Source organism: Geotrypetes seraphini, chromosome 2 (genome assembly GCF_902459505.1).
Source record: "Geotrypetes seraphini chromosome 2, aGeoSer1.1, whole genome shotgun sequence".
NCBI lineage: Eukaryota > Metazoa > Chordata > Amphibia > Gymnophiona > Dermophiidae > Geotrypetes > Geotrypetes seraphini.
In genome coordinates, this window is record NC_047085.1 from 450,087,281 (window position 1) to 450,102,146 (window position 14,866).

The 14,866-nt window shown below is 40.8% G+C and overlaps 1 protein-coding gene across 5 annotated transcripts in view; it reads right to left on the reverse strand.

Annotated features, from left to right (window-relative positions):
- NRP1 (neuropilin 1) overlaps positions 1 to 14,866 on the reverse strand; it is a 339,157-nt gene that overhangs the window by 155,995 nt on the left and 168,296 nt on the right. The window lies entirely within an intron of this gene.

Consider the following 14,866-nt stretch of genomic DNA (forward strand, 5'->3'; position numbering starts at 1 on the left):
CTTTTTTTTTTTTTTTTAAATCTTTATTAATTTTCAAGTAGTAACAGTGCAATACATATGAATCTGAACAAATAAATCAAGAAAAGCACTTTGAACTTACAAATATATGAAAATAATCTTTCCCCTCACCCCTTCACTTAATCAATAATATAAATTCAATTATTCTTCCAATAACCCACTCTTATTTAAAATAATAACACATTCCCAGCCCCCTCCCACCCACCCTGGATGAGTAAGGAAGTCAGATAAAAAGAAAGGTACATGACAGTTATTATGACTCAATAAATGCAGTCAATGGGTTCCACACCATTTTAAATGCATTACTATATCCCAACATTCCGCGTTCATTCTTTCATACTTGTAACTGGAACATGACTTATAATTCAGTTCACTGCAAATTTCTCAAGGCAATTTATTTCACAGGGCCTGTGCTAACCAAAAATATGCTCTCTACTTAGATGTACCCCATTGAGCTATTGATAGACATGCCGTAGACAACCTATAATCTTGATCTGAAGCATCTCGTAAGGGTAGAAAGAATAGTCCATCTAGATAGGAAGGCTCCCATAAAGCTTTATGAGTTAGGCATAAGATCTTAAATAGTGGTCGATATTTAATTGGTAACCAATGGAATTGCCTTAATAGGGAGGGTAACCAAAACTAAGAAAAGGCAAGACTGATGTTCAAACAAAACCCAAACTTTCCCCCTCTTTTACGAAACTGCAATAGCAGTTTCTAGCGCAGGGAGCCACGCTGAATGGCCCGCGCTGCTCCCGACGTTCATAGGAACTCAATGAGCGTCGGGAGCAGCACGGGCCATTCAGCGCGGCTCCCCGTGCTAGAAACTGCTATCACAGTTTCGTAAAAGGAGGCCTTTATTTATCTAAATATGACAATCCCATGATTCCAGTGTGATAATCCCAACAAGGATCCAAGTTTCGGCAGTATAGACTGCTTTCTTCAGGGGACAGAATAATTATAAAAAATAAAAATATAAACCAATAATAAAATAAGATTAAAAAATGCCCTACATAAATAATTTTAAAACATATGAGGCATTATTTGAATAAAACAAAATAAAAGTCCAAAGGAACAGGACTAAAACATACCTGATAGTTGCATGTAAAAAGGCACACTATAAAATACATACATTCTGAGAACAATATCAAAATTAGACATACAATAACATAATTAGGCTAATGAAGAAAGCAGATGTATGCAAATAGAACACTGGCAAGCAAGCATTGTAATAAAACAAGCGTAGGTGCAAAAGTAGTGCGTAGATATAAGGCTAAAAAGGAACATAAATAAAAACAAAGACACTCCGAGGCTGCAAAATGGCAGGGAACGATGGAACTGGAAAGGCCACGTCATTTACGCTTTCTCATGCTGTGATCACATAGCAAAGCGGAGCATTAAAAGCACCACCAGAGAAAGACGCCAAGTGAAAGTGAAGCACGTATTTTAAAGAGAACTTCTGTGTGAACTTAAAAGCGTGAACCCCAAAAAGTTGCACTGAACTAAACACATTTTGTAGGTGCCCCTGTAATGTATAAAGAAGTCAAATAAATTACCAGCTAGATGACGTTCATATATAATGGGGGGGGTAGGGGGGGAGAGGTAACATAGTCATACAATCTAACAAAACCTAACATTTTTATAGCCACATGCCGCAATGTTTGTAGTCTTTTTTGTTGTCTTTACTGGCAGACCTGCATATACCACATTACCATAATTTTGACGTAAATAATGTATACAGCAACATTTGAAATGCTGTTTGACCAAAATATGCTCTTATTCATCCAACTGTTGAAGGATGGAAAACCCTGTTTTCACAACTGAATTAATTTGTTCATTAAAATTTAAATTAATGCCAATACAATCCCTGAACTATTTAAATTTAGGTACATAGAAACATGATGGCAGATAAAGGCCAAATGGCCCGTCTAGTCTGCCCATCTGATGTAACCATTATCTCTTTTTCTCTCCGAGAGATCCCACGTGCCTATCCCAGTCCTTCTTGAATTCAGACACAGTCTTTGTCTCCACTACTTCCTCAGGGAGAATGTTCCACGCATCTACCACCCTTTCTTAAAAAAGTATTTCCTTAGATTACTCTTGAGCCTATCACCTCTTAACTTAATCCTATGCCCTCTCATTCTAGAGCTTCCTTTCAAATGAAAGAGAGTGACTTGTCCAAGATTACGAGACATGTCAAGAGGGATTGTTACTGGGCTTCCCTGATTCCTAAGCTGCTGCTCCAAACTGTAGGCTACTCCTTCACTCAACATAGAAACATGATGGTAGATAAAGGCCAAATGGCCCATCTAGTCTGCCCATCCGCAGTAACCATTATCTCTTTCTCTCTCCGAGAGATCCCATGTGCCTATCCCACATTTTCTTGAATTCAGACACAGTCTCTGTCTCCACTCATCTACCACCTTTTCTGTATAAAAGTATTTCCTTAGATTACTCTGGAGCCTATCACCTCTTAACTTCATCCTATGTCCCCTCATTCCAGAGCTTCCTTTCAAATGAAAGAGACTCAACTCACGAGCATTTACATTACCTAGGTATTTAAACATCTCTATCATATCACCCCTCTCCCGCCTTTCTACCAAAGTCTACAGATTGAGATCTTTAAGTCTGTCCCCACACCTTATGAAAAAAACCACGCACCATTTTAGTAGCCTTCCTCTGGACCGACTCCATCCTTTTTATATCTTTTTGAAGATGCGGCCTCCAGAATTGTACACAATATTCTAAATGAGGTCTCACCAGAGTTTTACACAGAGGCATCAATACCTCCTTTTTCCTACTGGCCATACCTCTTCCTATAAAACCTAGCATCCTTCTAGCTTTCGCCGTCACCTGAGTGTTAAATAATATTGGATTAAACTTGGGAAGGTCCAACATGGCGGTCGCCGGCCATCCTAGTGGTTAGAGCAGCTGCTCAGCACCCTGAAGTTTTGGGTTCAATGCCCACTGCAGCTCCTTGTAGCTCTGGGCAAGTCACTTAATACTTCATTGCCCTGAGTACAAAAATAAGTACCGCTCTAAAATATGTTACATTACATTACATTACATTAGTGATTTCTATTCTGCCTGTACCTTGCGGTTCTAAGCGGATTACATTAGAAGAAAGCTGGACATTTCCAGGAGCATTACATAACATAGAAGAAAGCAGATTTCAGGTTACATATTGAGGTTTCGGACGTTTTGAGACATTGAGGAGACCTATCAAGCAGGTTACAATACTTTGAAAGAAAGCTGGAATCCAGTTATATATTGAGGATTTAGTTTGGAGACTTGATTAGAAGTTGCCAGAGGGGTGGTATATTCGCGAGGAATATGCAGTTGGGATGGGAAAGGGGGAGATTAAGTTGATGGGATGTGTTTTTTGAATAGTAGTGTTTTGATTTCTTTTCGGAACGCTTTAAAGTCAGTTGTTTTGGTCAGCAGCTTGGAGAAATATGTAAACTTCTTTGATTGTAACCACACAGAGAAAGCAGTATATCAAGTCCCCATCCCCTTTATCCCCTATGTCACACAAGATAGCCAGTGACCAGGCCAGCTAGCTGTCTCACACTGTACAGTATATAATTGGATAACCAGCCAAACCAGACTTAGGCATGGCCTGCTAAGACTGAATACTAGGGCGCATAGGTCTTCTTTTGCAGCTACGCAGGATATTTGTCCTCTTTTTAAAAGCTTCAGTGGCCCGTCAATGGCAGGCTTTTCCAGCATCACTTGAGTTTTGCAGCCCTGACAGGAAACTGCAATAACTCCCTGAAGATATGAAACTGTGCCAAAGCAGTGGTTGTAATGGTTTGTTTCATACCCACACAAAAAAATGTAGATTTCAGGTTTGAGAGTCATGCCATTTACATTACAAGATGTGGAGAGAAAAAAAAAAAAAATCAATTATTACATACAGTAGCATATCATAAAGAAATTTTTTTAATATTGCCCCTGTAATCATCAAACCTGCTGTATTTGGCAAATAATGAAGATTCCATAAAAGAAGCGAAAGTCACATATTAAGACGGAAAAGCAAACTTTTCAATATTCTCATTTATATATTGCTTTAAAGTTTGCCCACACTTTTTTTTGCCCTTTCTCACTTCTATCAATATGAACTACAGTAGTTACTAAGCATTGTCAACTAATCTCAATGAAGCTTTCTTAACAGCTCATTTATGCACATCCAAATGAGCCTATGTGCCCATAAAACGGCTATAAACTTCACTGCATGATTTGTTGTAATCACGAACCATAAGGGGACGCTTGAGTGGCTTGTATGGCACTAGAATCCCAAAATCTGATTACATTAAGCTAGTTCAGGAGTTCTCAGCTTTAGTGCTGAAGGGCCATAGACAGATCTTTAATTTTTCGCAAAGAAATCCGTATTTGCAAATTAACCCCTGTTCTAAGACCAAGAGTACACGACTGTAGCTGATGAACATCCATTGCTGATACCCTGAAACAGGACAGTTTGAAATCCTGGAGGACTGGAACGGAGAATTCCTGGGTTAAGTCTTCCTTTTTATCACATATTATCATTCCGACAGACCCATCTTCAGTAGAGTAATTTCCTGTCACTTCTCTCTCACTGAAAAATAATGAACAACATGCTTACACAAAAACTTGAAATATAATTGTGACTTTATATAATAAATTTTATATAGGAAGAAGTTTGTGCTCAGAGACATGGAGGAAAAAGGGGAACAAGTGCCCCAAAAAACCTCACCACCCAATCATTGCATTTCTTCCAATACAACAATGTATAATACTTTCAAACCCACTAAGAAGTAACAAACAACTTATGTTGATGGTAAAAGTTCATTGGCCTCGACATGCCACATTTCGTTTCTCCTTCAGGAAGCCAAAAAGATAAGGCTTATAAGACAAAAAGTCTTATATAAAGGGTGTCAGTCTCTCAAGAGCTAAACGGGATATTCTGTAGAAAAAATCTGCAGTGAACAAACTTCTTCCTATATAAAATGTATTATATAAAGTCACAATTATATTTCAAGTTTTTGTGTAAGCGTACTGTTTACTATTTTTCATTTTTGATTCCTTTCATGTTGCCTTATTAGAAGGATTGCGCATATTTTTCCCTCCGTTTTTGTTTTTGACTTCTCTCTCGCTGTCTTACACTGCAGACTAGCTTCTCAAACCAACCAAACAAACAAAAAACACATTTTTGTTTAGCAATTTTGAAAGTCTTCCTACCAAGCTGTTCCTATCATTGGGGTCCTTTTACTAAGGCGTGCTAACCAATTAGCGCTAAATCGGTTAGCGCACCTTAGTAAAAGGACTCCATTATTTTTTATTCTGGATGTATACTTTGATGACTTTCCTCAGAATTCCAAACAGATAACCTACTGATACATATGAAATTTGAATATAGCACATAAGAACGTACAAATTTCCATACTGGATCAGGACAAAGATCCATCAAGACCAGAGTCATTTTGCCATCAGTGGTCAGTCTCGGTCAAACAAACCTTTTGGATCCCAATCAATGTTTTCCTTGTTTTGTCTTCCTGGGGAAAGCAATAAGCAGTGGCTATCTCAAGTTTACCTCAATAATAACGATTTATTGATCTTTTCTCTAGGGACTTGTCTAAGCTCTTTAAACATCCAGCTATGTTAATTGCTTTCACCACATCTTCCACCAGCCAAATCCACAGCTTAATTGTGCATTGGGTGAAAAAAATACTTCCTCTAATTAGTTTTAGAAATATGGTCTTTCCCTTAGTTTTAGTAGGGATGTGCTTGTTTGAAATAACACGAGAAATGTCAGGGACCGACTTAAGTATATTTATTAGCAAGTCACAGTCTGACTGAAATTCAGCCGGCAGCAGTCAGCATTTTTTTTAAATGCTATCACCAACTGAATTAGGTCTCAATATTCAGTGCCAGGCCATACTTAGGCACCAGCACTGAATATTGGGGGCTAAATGTGGGTGGGTAGGCTGCTGGAACATATGAGGGCCCAGATGATATTCAGTCAGGGCCTGAATAAGACAGTTATGAGGGCCCTGGCTGAATATCGGGCTGGGACCCGCCTACCTTTTTTAAACAGATTTGAGCCCCCAAGTCCCATCCCACTCCCCCATGACAATGCCCCCTCCTTCCCTTCTCCTCCCCAAGTCTGTGGCCAGAAAGCAGTCTACCTTCCCCCTGGAATTCCACCCCCCAGCTGTCCAGATAAGCACCCCTGGGTCTATCTCTATCCCTGGTGGTCCGGTGGATAGAGATAGACCCAGGGACAGGGAAAGGCTGCCATGACCTCTCCCTTCTGAGCAGTCCTAATGTAGACCACTTAGCTATGGTGATGCCGGCACTGAATATTGCCAACACCAGCAGAGCCCTGGGCTCTTCCCTCATGTTGCCCCTTGAACCACCCCTCAGAGGCGATATTCAGTGGTACTGCCCACTTTAGTGCCACTGACTATTGGGAATTAGATGACTCCAGGGAATTGAGCAGGTAGAAGCCTTTCTTGCCTGCTTAAATTGCTTTGAATATTGGGGGGGGGGGGGGGAGCTATGTATAGCTGTCATGATTCATTGCTATTTACTACAGTGAGAAAAATCACATCTATGAAATCATTGACATCACTATTTTAATAGACTGCAATGGTGAAGTAAGGTGTGTGTATGTGTATGTGTGTGTGTGTGTGTGTGTGTGTGTGTGGTGGGGGGGTCTGCCACGGGTGGTGGTAGCACCAGCACCCATCCTCCTCTCCACCACTTCTCTTTCCCGACCCCCTCTGCCGTACATGTGTGCCCCTTTCCTTCCCTCGTACATCTTTTAATTTTCTCGGTGCGAGCAGTATCACAAACTTGCTGACTGCGTCGGTGCCTGCTCTCTCTGATGTCACTTCCGGGTCCCGCGCCTATGAAGTGATGTCAGAGGGCTAGCCGACATGATACGGGCAGCAAGTTCACAACGCTGCTCGCGCTGGGATTAGCATATGCGCTGGGATTAGCATGTGATAGTTGTTAGCATGGACCTGCGCTAATAGCCACTGCATGCCAAAACCAACAAGTATTGAACAAATCGCTTGCTAGCAGTTCAGTGCAGTTGGGATGAGATCTGTATGGTTCACTGATAGAGATGGAGTGAGGACACATGTGTCAAACACTAGGCCCGCAGGCTGAAACCGGCCCACCTGGCCTTTTTATGCGGCCTGCAGTAACTGTGCACCTGACACTACACTCTCCAGGAACTTCCTAGAGTCCCGCCTCCCCCACCCACCACCCACCACCATTGAAATTTAAAATCTTCAGGAAGCCGACACAAAGCCAACCTTCTGTCTTCGGCCTGCCCTGGAAGTGCTCTTTCTGCAGCATCTTGCCTACACAGGAAGAGGAAGTGCTGCAGTCCCCCCCCCAACAAAAAAGTGTTCCGCTGCCTTTGCCTACAATGACTATTTGAATAAAGTTGGGATTAAATATGGTAACATCTATGGGGTGAAAATAACCAGTCGAATCGCTGGAATGGTGTCTCAGGGCGAGGAAGAATCTATACTTCTACTAAAACTAAGTATCATAATAAAAAATTTGGTCCGTGACTTAAGCTGTGTTTTAGATTTCGGCCCCTTATGTGATTGAGTTGGACATCACTGACAGCTAGCAAATTGGATGTTACTACATTCTAGCAGCTATGACTGACAATAGTGCTGCTGTATTTGCAGCAGGCCTGTAGCATAGCCACCACTCTGGAGGAAAACCTCTCTGATCTCTCCTTCCCTATTCCAGACCTCTCTATTGCCCCCCCCCCAATCAATACTCCCCCCCTCTCAATAAGCTCTTCCGTATTACCTTCCTTCAACAGGACCACCCAAGATCAGCCCCCAAGAAACTCCCCTCAGCCAACATGCTCCCAGCATCATCTCTGGATCCTCCACGACTTACCCACCCTGGTAGTTATACGGAGCCAGACATTGTCTATCCACAGCTACTGGGATTCAAATGGTACTAAAGACCCCTAGCGATATTCTTGCGGTACTACTACTAGAGTTTATCACGCTAACAGTAGTACCATGGGATTACCGTTAGAGGCCATTTTGTGTTCAAATAGTACAACAGCTAATAAGAATATCATAAAGAAGGCTTAATGACACATTGTCATTAACCTTGATATATTGATCTAGCTTTTACCACTTTTTCAAGGACTTTCCCCTATTATTATATTTTAGCTCCATGTTTTCATATTTTCAAATTAAACATACCCTATTCCTCCTTATATTGAATTAAAGATTTGAATGTCTTTCCAATTATTATCAATTTCAGTATTACTTAACATTAAAAAATCAAATAGAAATGAATTGTCTATTAGGATATCAGCTTTTATCACAAGAGATTTCCAAATTACTATCTTAAGAGTAGTGCTTCCTGTGGCTACAACCCCATTCACATGACCACAGAAAGTACATACCGGTAACCCCCCAGAGGCACAGATCAATAATGTATCTATAGAAGGTCAGCCCAGGTTGCAACCCATATGTGACTTTTGTGACCCCATTTTGATCCATAGTTTGAGAAGCCTTGCTTTAGAAATATAACCAGATCAAAAAGTAAAATTGAAATAATTCTTCTCCAAATTTCAGACCATAATATCTGTACATGTGGACAATATTACATCTTATGGGATATGGTGCCTATTTCTTATTTCCAGGGGTCTATGGAATCCAATAATATAGAAAAAAAATCATGAATGTGTTATTGGAACATGAAAGAGAAATTCTTGAGTCCAGAAATATGCCATAAAAACATGACGGCAGATAAAGGCCAAATGGCCAATCCAATGTGTCCATTCACAGCATCCACTATCTCCTCCTCTCCCTAAGAGATCCCATGTGTCAGTCCCATGCTTTCTTGATTTCCATGATTTACTGGAAACAGAGTCTCCAGCTTTTTTCTCAGATTTTTTTCTGCACCCTTGGGGCTTTTTTGAACTCCAGACCTAAATGTTTTATAAAACTTGAAACAATGTGGGAAGATAAATTATCCTTAGAGTAGCATCTTCTAAGAGCTATTCATCTGAGATTTCACTTAAATCTTGCACCTGCTTAATGGCATGTTGTAATTGCAACCAGGTAAAATATAGAGTTTGGGAACGACTGAATACATGGAGAAGCATCTAAAATGTTTTAAAATGGCATTTTACCAGTGTTTCATAGGTACCATTTTGAGCCCTAGAGGTTCTAGGGCTGGAATGTTGGAAGTCCCCAGCCATTAAACCACTAGGAAGAGGGACATTGGTGGATGAAGGGAGGATCTGGGTATAGTGGTGGTAGGGGTTTCAGCTTGGGGGTTCTGCTGGCAGGCTAATCTTAGGGAGACATTTGTAGAGGGTGATCTGAGGGTAACTTCACTTGACATTGGGTACAGTTGCTGGCCAGGATTTGGGGGAGGGGGGATTGGATTATGAGAGAATGTTTGGGGGTTGGGTCAGATCAGAGGGGCTTACCATTGGGCAGAGCTGGGGCCCATGTTCCATGCTGAGGAGTGTAACATTAGCTTGTAAACATGCCGCATGGTCTGTGCTTCCAAAATTGGAACATATAAAAATGAAGGCAGATAAAGACCATAAGGCCTATCCAGTCTGCCCATCCATGCAATCTACTCTCTCTTTCACTCCCTTAGAGATCCTAAGTAAATCTCCCAAGCTTTCTTGTTCAGTTATAGTTTTCATCTCCATCACTTCCACCGTGAAGATGTTCCACAAATTCACCTGCTCTTTCCAAGAAGTATTTCCTCAGGTTACTTCTGAATTTACCCCTTTTACTTTCATCCTATGCCCTCTCATTCCGGAGCGTCTTTTCAATTGAAAGAGAGTTGCCTCATATATTTATGCCAAGTGGGTATTTAAACGTATTTATCATATTTCCCCTTTCACATCTTTCTTCCAAAGTATACTGTACATATTGTGATCTTTGTCTGTTCCCGCTTTATGGTACTCTTTATGTATGCTTTATGGTGACGACCACTGACCATTTTAGTAGCCTTCCTCTGGACTGATTCCATTTTGATTACTTTTTTGAAAGTGTAGTCTCCAGAATTGTACACAATATTCTAAATGAGGCCTCACTAGAGTCTAATACAGGGGCATCACCACCTCCTTTTTCCTCCTAGTCCTCTCCCTATACACCCCAGCATGAAATATCCTTCTAGCTATTGTTTTCGCTGTCGTCTTTTCTACTTTTTTGGCCACCTTAAGATCATCACTTATGATCATACTGAAGTTCTGCTCCCCTTTCATATGGGAAGGGATAACAGTGGCATGAATATTGGCCCCCAAAAATGTTTTTATAGGAATAAAGGTAACTACTGTGTGCAATCACTTTCAGTTTGGAGTCTGGATAAGGAATAGAGAATGACACAGGGACACATTTTCTCCTGTTCCAACGGGAACTCATTTTTCCATCCCGTCCCCGTGAGTTCTTTTCCTGCCCCTTTCTCATTCCTGCTAGAACCGTCCTCATCTGCACAAGCATCAAACACTTTAAAATCATAAGTGTTCGAGACTTGTGTGGTTTAGGCAGAGCTTACAGGAATGGGACAGGGACAGCGACAAAACTCATGGGCATGGGATGGGGAAATTGAGTTCCTGTGTCATTCTCTAATAAGGAGCTCAGATCTATTGGAAATGGCTGGGAAATGTTGGCAGGGAAGAAGTGCTCATGGAATAGAAAAAAAAAAATTGGCCTCACACTGGAGCAGACTAGAGTTAAATCTACACTTAACCTTACCGTACTTTTCAACCATTTGAACTTAGATGGCACTGGAAATGATGAAACAAGTTGACTATTGACTACAAACACAGAAGAGCTGCTGTTCACAGCAGAATCACGCTTGAATAATCTCTCTGACTCACTGTCTCATAATTTTCAGAAACAGCTCGAATTTCAGTGTTTAGTTTTTTAAGGCTGTTGCCCTTGCACGTCACCAAGTTATTCTCTTGGCAAGCGGAGCCTGACATGGTAAGCATTTTTCATACAGACAAAAACGTGGACAACCTGTTAGTACATTAGGCCTGTGATATTGCACATTTTGAGAGGCCAGCAACTTGTGCTTAACATAGGGTTGCCATATGGCTCCAGAAAAAGGAGGACGGATTGAGATATCCGGGTTTTACTTCCATTTGTTTCAACAGAAGTAAAGCCCAGATGTCTCTATCTGTCCTCTTTTTACAGCAAGCATTCACACGACGGCGTTTTGATATATACAGCACTCTAGAGTGGTCCATACTCGTGGTTATTTATACCCAAAGATCTCCAAGACTCCTGACGCAGGCCGTAGGGCCGAAACATGTACATGTCGGGTCGAGTATTTTTGGAAGAATAAAGAATAACCTGATTGTCCAGATGAGTTGAAAGACATCTTTATTTGTTGCACCATTTCTTATTGGACAATTCCACTTGTTTTTACTTTCCTACTCTTTTTTCTGGAGCCATATGCTAGCCCTAGCTTAATATGATAAAAAGAGTGCAATATGTCCTACCATGACATGCTAGTCTTAGACCTTACTTAGTAAAGCGCAATTAGATGAAGTAGAAGTTTCTATGCATCATATATGAGGGGCCGCTGAAAAGTTCTCAGCCCAACCAACAAAAGTTGAGGCAGTCTCCATTGAGGGTTGTACACTGAGCTCAATGATTTTCCACTTTTTTCATTCCGTGGGAAAAACACGTAATAAAAAAAGAAAGAAAATCACGGGATTAAGGGCTCCTTTTACTAAGGTGCGTTAGGGCATTAATGCACGGAATAGCGTGCGCTGAATTGCTGCGCGCGCTAGACCTTAATGCCAGCATTGAGCTGGCGTTAGTTCTAGCCGCATCGCGCATGGTGTAGCACATGGCAATATCCTGCATGCGCTAAAAACGCTAGCGCACCTTAGTAAAAGAAGCCCTAAGTGTATAGCCCTCGATGGAGACCGTCAGATATGAGTATCATCTCAGTCTCTCAAATGTGCTGTTAATATTTGTTTTAGTACTTGATTTGTGCCAAAGAGAGTTTCCTTCTCTGTTTGATAGGCTAGAGTAGAGGCTTGTCCAACCTTTTTCTATCAGGGGGCCACATTTTATATTTTGTAACATTTGGAGGGTCATAACATGCGTGCACCCATGCACTCACACAATCTCTGAGAACACACAGAAATAAGGTGATACCTTTACTAACTTATTACATTTTTAACTACTTTTTGGATGCCATAATCTCCTTCCTTAAATCTGGACAAGTATACTATAACACTACTGTATATGGTCCAGACCCGAAGGAGTAGGTTTTGGCCTTCAAAAGCTAGTCAAAAAATGTATTTAGTGCAATACAAAGGGGTCTATTTTCTATTTTTTTATTTTATTTCTATTTTTTAACTTTTAAAGTGGATTAACATTATTTCATCAAATAAAATTTGTTTTTCTACCTTTGCTATCTTGGCATTTAGTTTTTTTTAAAAATTGTGTTGGGTCTGCCTGTTCCTCTCTCTCTCTGCCTGTATATAGCATGCAACCGAGTCACATCAAGGTTTGTGTGAGGGACGCTCAGGACGCCAAAATTGGCTCACACCTTACAAACCAAAATGGGGAAATATATATAATGGACGATATATAATTATATATAATACATTATATTATGTTATAGGGTGCTCTCAGTGTGAACCCTCAGTGATAGGAGCGCAGCTCCGACACTTCACCTCTGGGTCAAGGCGGTAAGCCTCCACCCACACACCATCATCGAGCACTCCGGGTGTGCTGAAATCAAACAAATCAATCAATCAAAAGTGAGTAAATCAAACTCAACACAAACAACCTGAACAACCCCCACACAAACCCTGCCAGCCAGACCCCCCAAGAACGCGCAACAAAATCAAAAAACCATACAAAAACTATCGAAAAAGTATCAAAAAAACATAATACTTATCTGAAGCTATCTCACAGACTGAACAACGCAAACAACCGCGCCAAGAGGAAAGGCGCGGTTGTTTGCATTGTTCAGTCTGTGAGATAGCTTCAGATAAGTATTATGTTTTTTTGATACTTTTTCGATAGTTTTTGTATGGTTTTTTGATTTTGTTGCGCGTTCTTGGGGGGTCTGGCTGGCAGGGTTTGTGTGGGGGTTGTTCAGGTTGTTTGTGTTGAGTTTGATTTACTCACTTTTGATTGATTGATTTGTTTGATTTCAGCACACCCGGGGTGCTCGATGATGGTGTGTGGGTGGAGGCTTACCACCTTGACCCAGAGGTGAAGTGTCGGAGCTGCGCTCCTATCACTGAGGGTTCACACTGAGAGCACCCTATAACATAATATAATGTATTATATATAATTATATATCGTCCATTATATATATTTCCCCATTTTGGTTTGTAAGGTGTGAGCCAATTTTGGCGTCCTGAGCGTCCCTCACACAAACCTTGATGTGACTCGGTTGCCTTTTTGTTTTCACTATTTTAGGATTTTTTCGGCATATTCGGAGTGTATTGTTGTTGTATATAGCATGCGGCATTACTCCTGTCTCTCTCATTCTCTTTCCCTCCTATCCCCCTTCACCACTCACCATTACCCCATCTCTTTTTCTCCCACTACATCTAGCATTGCCTCTGCCTTGCTCTCTTCCCCTATGCAATTCTGCATGTCTCTCTAACCCTGACATCTAGTATTTCTTCTCTCTCTCCCCATCCGTCATCTCCTCTGTCTCCTCCTCTGACCCCATCATCCAGCATTGTCTGTCTTCCCCCACCAACATGCAGCACTGCCCCATCTCTCTGCCTCCTCCCCACTGCATCATTCAGCATTCCCCCTACCTATCTCTCTTCCCCCATAAAGCATTGCCTCTCTATCCCTCCTCCTATGTTGTATTTCCCTTCTCTTCTGTCTCTCCAGTCCAGTTGTGTAGCCTGGGCCTGGGGAAGGACTGGGTAGGCACGATCCACTCATTTCTCCCCTCCCGAGCACTTGAAAAAAACGAGTGGTGCCTAACACAGTTGGGCTATTTCAGTATCTTTAAAAAAACGTAGAAGCATGATGGCAGATAAAGGCCAAATGGCCCCTCTAGTCTGCCCATCCGCAGTAACCATTATCTCTTTCTCTCTCCAAGAGATCCCACATGCCTATCCCAGGCCCTCTTAAATTCAGACACAGTCTCTTTCTTCACCACTTCTTCTGTAAGGCTGTTCCATGCATCTACTACCCTTTCTGTAAAAAAGTATTTCCTTAGATTACTCCGGAGCCTATCACCTCTTAACTTCATCCTATGCCCTCTCATTGCAGAGCTTTCTTGGTCTCCTGATTAAACTTTTCAATATTTGAGTTATACAGAACAAAGTAGTGTGGCAGCCATGTTAGTCCATTTGAATATATATTAGAAATAAAGTTTAATGAATAAAAACAACAGCAACAAAAAATAAAAATTAATCTCTTTTTTTGTGGACTAGCAATATAATCATTTAATTTGCTTTTAGAAGCTAAACCATCTTTTTCCTTAGTTACTGTCTTGAATAATTCTTACTGGATTTTAATACTGCCAATGACTATTGTCCATCTTCATAAAACAGATTATAGTTTCATTTTCATGGCGGGCTTAAGTAATACACTCAATCCAAGATTTATTCTGCATATTTCAGAGCAATATTATCTAAGAGTGTGGGATGCAATCAGAAAACTTTCTTACAATCAACACTTCTATGATTTTGATTTTTCCTTAGCATTTTAAACACTGTCTGGTCTTTGGTTTCATATACTCTCATATTATTGTTTTCTTCTATGTGATCAGATTGTTTATTGTATTACCATATATACTTGAATATAAACCCATCCGAATATAAACTGAGGTAACCTTTTTCCCCAAAAAAAGG